Genomic DNA, 8,700 nt, shown 5'->3' with positions numbered 1-8,700 from the left:
GAAGGAGGTGGGTCCAGTGGAGTGGCTGTGGTCCAGGCCGGGGCAGGGGCCTGGGGGGCTCCTGCTTGAGGATAAACCTGAAGGACATGAAGGAGTGAGCCACGGGAGGGTGGGTGTGTGGGGGGAGGGAGTGGCAAAGCAGGTGGAGGGAGCAGAATGGACAGAGGCTGGAGGTGGGTGAGCTGGCTCCTTATATTCCTATAGGAGGATCTGTGGAGTGGGGGTTGGAAGTGCGCTGGAATGTCAGCAGGGGCCGCCAGATAATGAAGGCCTGGGGCCCCATGCTAAGGACTTGGACCTTGTACTGAAGGCCATGGGGAGCTCTGGAAGGGTTCTGAGCAGGATGAGGAGAACAGCAGCTGAGTGCTTTACTTCATCTTCCCAGGCCACCCTCACAACCATGCCAGGGGGGTGAAGAAGCCTAGCACAGAGGGCTGGGTAACTTGGCTAAGATAACGCAGATTTACCCTCCAGAAAGCCCCTGCAGCTGCATTCTGGGAAATGGATTGTAAGGGAACGGAGAAGGGGAAGGGAAGAGGGCCAGTTGCGAGTAATGCAGGGGAGCTTTGGTGCAGGAAACCGGGGTGCTGAGAATGCTTTCAGAATGCCATCTGGTGGCCAAAGGCGGAGAGACAGGCACTGAGGCAGGGAGGTGGGTGGCTGCGGTTCACAAATGTCTACAGCACCAGGCCTGTGTTCCTGAGCCGTGGGGAACACAACGGGAAGAGCTGGACCCAGAAGACAATCATTTCTCTTAATGGGAAACCTAGTGTGACCCAGTGCCCACAGGAGGAATTATGAAATTCTTGATTCTACATGTGTTAACATTTATATTCTTGAAAGGGCATTGATGCGTGTGTGTGTGTGTGTGTGTGTGTGGCCTTGACTGGGAACCAGGGATGCCAAAAATGGATTCACAGATCTGAAAAAGTTTGAATTTGGCTTTTGTAGGTGGTTTTATTATTGTTGTTTGTTTTACTCACACCAGGGGCATGAAGCTGAAACAATCCTTTACGAGTCCAAAGCCAGCAAACAAGGCATCAGACTCTTTGAAGGCTGTTACCTCTGGGAGTGAGGTCCCCATTTAGTCATATTTTTCCCCTTTTCTGGCTGCAGGGTCTGTTGATCTTTTGCAGCCATATGTCAGAGGGTGAAACTGGAGTTTGTCTGGAAAGACTTCATCACCCTGAATTTTGAAAATAGCTTTGAAGGAGCAGAGGTCCTCTGAAATAGATTAGAGATAGCTGAGACTGAACCATTTTTTAAAAGAGGGCAGACTTGGGGTTGGTGCTTGGAGGCCTTGCTCACCACCTGCCTTGGGGTTGCTCACACTTGAGTCTGTTGCTATAGGGAGGGGATGGGAGATTAAGTGGGAAGGCGGAGGGTAGTCAGAGGATCTCTTTAAAACCCTGGGGTCCTGAGGAACCTTGAGGAGTCATACCAGCAGGGGTGGGAGGGATTCTGACCCTTGGCGGATTCACAGACACGTTGGATGAAGGCTAAGGTTACACCCCATACTGTGAATATCATGCAGGATGGCTGCCCACCCCAGGGTTCCTCTGTGAATCTGCCCAGCAGCTGCCACAGTCACAACCAGCAAGGCAGCTTTGGTAGAGCGGGGAAGCTTCATCCTCCAGATCATTTTGGTTGGGGAAGTGACTAAGTTCTGCCTCTTTTTAATTTTTTTTTTTAGCAAAACCTTGTTGAAGTTAGAGCCAGTCTAGCCAGGAACCTTGACTGGGAGACTCAAGTAGATGTTCCGGGTCACCTACTCCTGGCACAGCCCTTTGTGGTCTTTGTTGGGACAGACAACAGATGTCCACTCCCACACAATGGCACCTCTTTCTGAGCCCCATGCAGAAAGAAGACGTACTTTGAAGGGAGAGATTTGCCAAGATATAGAACTTTTCAAAAAATGAAAAAAGGTTTATATCTTGATTAAGAGTGGTATCTCTCAAAAGGGCCCAGATAGCACAATCACTTGAAAGGCTTTTCAAAATACCGGGGACAGGGCCAGAAAATTCATACTTTTCTCTCTCCCAGCCTGCCAAGGAGAATTTTCTAATTGCCAGCTCTATTTCCCTTTCTTTGAAAAGTCTTCATCTTTCAGGTCATTTGAGACCAGGTTGGGGAAGTTGATTGGGCCTTTTTGCTTGAAAGAGAGGCCTAATTGATCTACATAACAAAAGGAAAAATAGATGGGGGGAGGGAAACTGCTGAAGGTTGAGGGAATTGTCAGGGGAGGGTACCCTAGAGCACAGCAGAGAATATGAATGAAGTAGATTGTAGATAGGGACTTTCCAATGGATTGTTGTAACCTATGGAGATCCTTTACGATTCTCAGGAAAAATGCAAGAAAAGACTTATAATTTATCTTATGTTTTAGTAAGCACAACATGGCTCCCAAAACTGGACCAGATCAATTCTGAGTTGATAAGGGTTTCACATGCATTGTGTCTCTCCCCCGGGTCTGCTGTGGGCGACTTCCAACATGTAGATTTCAGTTCTGATGCACTACAGGTCGTTCTGCCACCCACCCCTTCCCACCCCAACCTCACTGAGATCCACTCACACAGAACTTCTCAGAAGCACCAACAACCTTGTAAGGACCAAACTCTACAGACATCAGGCCTTTCTTACTGAGCATCCTCCTGGTCCCCACCACTCCTCCGTGCCTGTATCACTGCTCCCTAGAAGCTCTGCGCACACCCAGTTCTTCCTCCATTTTTCTGCAGACTCTTCTGTCTCCTTCTTTCCTTCCTCCTTTGGTTTTCCTTCCTTTTAACTCCCAGCTGTGGGCTTATTCCCCAGTACTATCTTCAGCACTCTCTTCTACGTGGGGTTATGAGTACAGAAGTAGGTTGCCAGATTTAACAGATAAAAACAATGCTCAGTTAAATTTGACTTTCAGGTAAACAATGCAAAAATTTTAGAATAAGTATTTTTATCTGGAATTCTATCCAGAAGTAATGTATGATCTCAACACACATTTCTTTTCTGTTTTCTCTTCTCCTCTTCTTTTTTATTTTTAGAATTTTGGTTTACACAGTGAATTGGAAAATCTATCAGTAAACACAAAAATCAAACACATTGACTTTGAGCATCATCTGTGCATGAATATTCAGAGGCTGACTCTGTTGATTGGCCTTGTTACGTATTCAGCATTTCTGGGTAACTCCAGGATCGAACTGTTCTCACACTGAAAGAACCACCCCAGAGGAAGCTGGGATCACACTCATTCACTAATTTATTCGGTCATCCACTTACTCATTTATTTGGTGGAATTCAGCATATTCTTCTCCATTTACAAGGTCTTTTTTTTTTTTGGCAAGGGAAGTAACTGAAGTTGACCCACATTTTCCCTTCCTCTAAACCATTGGTTTGGTTTTCTTTCTTCACATAGAATCTAATCAGCCTAATTCTCACCTTGCTTCAGAAAGGTTCTTGCAGGAAGGAAAATGAGTCTTCCCATCATTACATAAATTCTCATGGGGCTTCCCTTTATAAGTTTATGACAGCCAGGAGTTGAGCCTGGAGCTCCGAGCTCCGAGAGAAACAGCCACACACTGATTTATGATGGCAGCTGCTGCTAAATCTCACCCCTCTTTCCTTCTTACAGAGCCATGTTACCTTGGGGTTACAAAACTCTGTTCACTGTTATTCAGGGGAATAATAATAAAGTGCCAGGTTGCAAGTATAAACATGATCATTCTGTGCCTATTATTGTAAATCAAATTTTACCTTGCATCAGAAGCACAGAAAACATTTTATACTGTCAGCCACCACAAGCCTTTTTAGGAGTGTCTTTTTTATATAACCCTGGGATGACCGGAGGTATTGTTTAAGCTGCACTGACCAGGGAAGCTGGCCACACGGGTGGTCTGGCTATTTCTCCTTACAGACCTAACTGAGTACTTTCCTTGAGTGAAGTGTTAACTTGATCTAAGCTGAGCATTAGGGTAAATGATGTGGGCTCAGGACTCCAATTTCCTGGGTTCAAAGACTGGCTTTGTAATTTACCATCTATGTGACAGTGGCAAGCCACTTAAGTTCTCTGTGATCAGTCTCTTTAACTTTAAAATAAGGATGGTGTAATATGTTATAGGGTTGCTATCAGGTTTAGCTTAGTAGCGGGGCATGGGATATGAGTAGTGTTCTAATCGTTAATTGCTTATAATCACACCTTTAGTGTAGTAGCTCTCAGGTTTTTTTTTTTTTGAGGACGAAGCCTCAATTTTAAAGAAACACCAATTTTTCAGATTCCTCAGTGATAGCAGTAAAATTTTTGAGTTCTACAGAGTGTGAGCCAATACAACAGGAGACCAGCAGGAACTCAGTAATACTTCTGTACTGGGGTGGGACTCACCACTGTCCAGTCCTGTCCCAGAGTTGGGGGAGGGCTTTCCCTTCCACACTGCTGCCCCTCTATACGTCAAGGCTTGTTTCAGGGGTGCTCGTGAGTGGCCTTTGAAAAGGAGGCTGCCCCCCTGTCCCGGGGCTGGTGGGATGAGCTCAGCAAAGTCTCTGGACACCATTGGATGCCAGTGCTGGATGGAAACAAGTGCAGGTCCTGATGGAAAGCCTGCTGGTCCCTATAGGACCAGACGTATTATATGATTCACTGCTGCATCTCTACCCAATGGCTTGGGTCTTGACCTCTGGTCTAGGTTACGCACCCTATCCTCACCTAGCCCTAGACTCCATCATCTGGAGTCCCTGGGGCGGGGTATGGAGTTAGGTCTCTTTCTCTCTCTCTGCATTCTCACTCTCACCTGTCATTACATCATAAATCATAATCCTGACTTCCCTAGGGCCTTCTCTTCATTTTTTTAAGTTGAAATACAGTCAGTTTATAATGTTGTGTCAATTTCTGGTGTACAGCATAATGTTTCAGTCATACATATGTGTGTGTATATATATAATTCCTTTTCATATTCTTTTTCAAGTTTCTACAAGATATTGAATATAGTTCCCTGTGCTATACAGAAGAAGTTTGTTGTTTATCTATTTTCTATATAGTAGTTAGTATCTGTCCCTGTTCATTCTTTTTTTTCTTTTTAATAGACTTTATTCTTTTAGAGCAATTTTGGGTTCACAACAGAATTAAGCAGAAAATACAGAGTTTGCACATAGCCCTCCCACCCACACATACATACTCCCCTACCTTCCACATCCCTCATCAGGGTGGCATATTTGGTACAATCGATGAACCAACATGGGCACATTATTATCAACCAAAGTCCATAGTTTACATTCGGGTTCACTCTTGATGTTGTACATTCTGTGGGTTTTGACAAATGCATAATGACATGTAACCACGACTATAATATCATACAGAATAATTTCATTGTCCTAAAAGTCCTTGTGCTCCATCAATTCATCCCCCCCTCCCTCCTGCTCCCCAAACCCCTGGAAACCATGATCTTTTTATTGTTTCTGTAGCTGTGCCTTTTGCAGAATGTCATTTGGATGGAATCATACAGTTTGTAGCCTTTTCAGACTGGCTTCCTTCATTTCATAATATGTCTTTTAAGTTTCTTCTATGTCTTTCATGGCTTGATAGATCATTTTTTTTTACTACACATACATTTTTTTAATTTACATATATGTACTGTTCACTGTTTCCAAGAATGTTTAGAGCTTTAGCTTTTTAAACTTACATAGTTACCAAAGGAATACAGCCAACCACAAAATAAGAATTAATTCAAAAAGATACATACACCCTGCTATTAACAGCAAAATTATTTACAATTGCCAAGATATGGAAGCATCCTAAGTGCACATCAATAGTTGAATAGAGAATGGAGGTCCAGCATATATATATATGTAGTGGTATACAACTCACCCATAAGAAAGAAGGATATTTTGCCTTTTGTGGCCCTTCATTCACTTTTTTTTTCACTTCAAAAACCAGAATTTTATAACTGGCACAAACATTTCCATTACATCAAAAACAACCAAATCCCTACAAATAAACCCAACCAAGGAGGTTCCCTATACTCTGTGTCCCTTTTCATTTTTAAAGCCAGAATAATTTTATTCTGTCTGTATATTGGTTTCAACAAACCCTAATTTTTTGCAGACTATAAGAGAGGGTCAGGCTGATGAGGAATTGGTCCTAATACTATATGTCATCACTGAATGACACTGGTAAAAATCACTTCACCTCTTAGTGCCTCAATTCCCTCATCTGTGAAATGGGGAGATAAAATTGCCTCAGTCATGGGGTCCTGGGTGTTTAAAAGAGATAAATCATGTAAAGTGCTTAGCACGGTGGAGGGCTGTGCACGTGGTGAAAGCTCAATGTAAAAGACTAACCAGGCACGTAAAACCAACAAAAATGTGTTATTTTTATGGAGTCTTAAAAACAAAGTTTAGTAGAAAACTCTCTTTATCCAATCCTAACATCTAAACTGGACTCTGAATACTTAGTTCTCTTTAAACCTTCATCCAAATTATTGACGATGCTTTGAAATTCTCTCTTCTACTCCCTCCATCCTGTGACCTCTGACATGAGGTCACAATGTGATGTCACAATTCACCTCCCACTCCGCCTTTGTGAGAAGTTCCCTAGCTGTTTCTTTGGCTCCCTTCCTTTTTGCACCTGGGAGGTCTCTGGTGGCGTTCATGGTCTCGGCTCGGAGCACTCCGCAGTAGAGTTGCCATGCATTTTGCTCTTGGTTTTATTTCCTTGGACTAAACATAAATCATGATATTAGTGAATGGCTTCAGAGATTCTTCTTCCTTCCTTTGCATTTTTAAGGAGTACGGTTCTGGTTTTGGTATCCATTACAGGGGTAGTTAGGTTTCTGTTCCATAGCAGCCAAGATTTACAGTACAGAAAATTAGGACTGATTATCTGCATTTCAAAAATGTACCTCCTGTGGCAGTCGGGTAAGCCCTTCCAGTGCCACCGTTTTCCCACTTGGCTTTTCTTCTCTGCCAGGTACAGGACCAGCAACGTAATTTACAAAGCCCAGTGCAAAATAAAAATGCAGAGCCTCTGAAAATTATTTCAAGAATAATTCTTTTTTAAAGAATTTCAAGATTCTATGTCTTCTAAGCCTGAGGCCCTCCCGAGCACAGGGTCCAGAGTGACTGCACAGCTAGCTGGCCCATGAAGCCAATCATGTTTGGGAGACAGCAGTGGTTAAGACCTTAAGAATGTCATAGGTTTTAGTTACAGGCCTAGTTCTGCAAATTGTTTTTTTGGGGGAAGAGGTATATGAAGACACAGGAGCTTATTAGATTGTTAGGGTCATACTATTTTGATGGTTCCCAGGAGTAGGAACCAACATTTCAGCATCCCACTTAAGTCCTGAGAATAGTACTTTGTATCTAAAATTTTTTTCTTGAGATATAATTCACATAAGATAAAATTCACCCTTTAAAAGTGTACAATCCAATGGTGTCTAATATACTCACAAAGTTGAACAACCATCACCACCATCTGGTTCCACAATATTCATATCCTCCCAAAGAACCTCCGTACCCATTAGCAATCACTTCCCATTCCCTCTTGCCCGAGCCCCTGGCAGCCATTAATCTACTTTCTGTCCCTAGGGATTTGCTTGTTCTGGACATTTCATAGATATGGAATCATGTAGTATGTGGCCTTTTGTGTCTGACTCCTTTCACTCAGCATAATGTTTTCAAGGGTCATCCATGTTGTAGCATGTTATTAGTACTTCATTCCTTTTTATAGCTGAGTAATATTTCATTGTATGGACATGCCACATTTTGTTTATCCATTCATCCATTGGTGGACATTTAGGTTGTTTGTGCCTTTTGGCTATTGTGACTACTGCTGCTGTAGTGTACATCTGTGTACACTGCATACCAATAAGTATATACAAATGTAACTGTATTTGTGTACAAGTTTTTGTGCAAACAAGTGTTGTCAACTCTCTCGGATAGACACCTGGGAGTAGAATTTCTGAGTCTTCTTGTAAGATACTTTTTGAGGAACTGTCAAGGTGTTTTCCAAAGTGGCTATACCATTTTACATTTCCACAGGCAATATATGAGGGTTCCAATTTCTCCAAATCTGCACCAACACTTACTATCTGTCTTTTTAAAACATTTTATTGAGGTATAATTGACATACAACATTATATTAGTTTCATGTATACAACATAATGATTTGATATTTGTATGTATTGAGGAATGATTTCCACAATAAGTCTAGTTAACATCTGTCACCATACATAGATTTTTTTTCTTGTGATGAAAAATTTTAAGATTTATTCTCTTAGCAACTTTCAATATACAATAGAGTATTATTAACTATAGTCACCATGGTGTACATAACATTCCCTTGACCTATTTATTTTATAACTGAAAGTTTGTATCTCCACCCATTTTGCTACCCCTCCCCTCAACCTCTGGCAACCACCAAACTGTTCACTGCATCTATGAGCTTATTTTTTTCTCTTTAATTTTTCTTTTTATTATAGCAGTCCTAGTGAGTGTGAAGTGGCTCTTCTTAGAGCAGTTTCAGGTTCACAACAGAATTGAGCAGAAAATACCGAGAATTTGCACAAAGCCCTCCCCTCCCCTCCACATCCCTCATCAGTGTGGCTTATTTGGTAGAATCGATGAACCAACATGGGCACATTATTATCAACCAAAGTCCATAGTTTACATTAGGGTTCACTCGTGATGTTATATATTCTATGGGTTTTGACAAAGGCATAATGA

This window comes from Vicugna pacos, chromosome 3, assembly GCF_048564905.1.
Source record: "Vicugna pacos chromosome 3, VicPac4, whole genome shotgun sequence".
Taxonomy (NCBI): Eukaryota; Metazoa; Chordata; class Mammalia; order Artiodactyla; family Camelidae; genus Vicugna; species Vicugna pacos.
Note: the sequence above shows the minus strand (reverse complement) of the source record.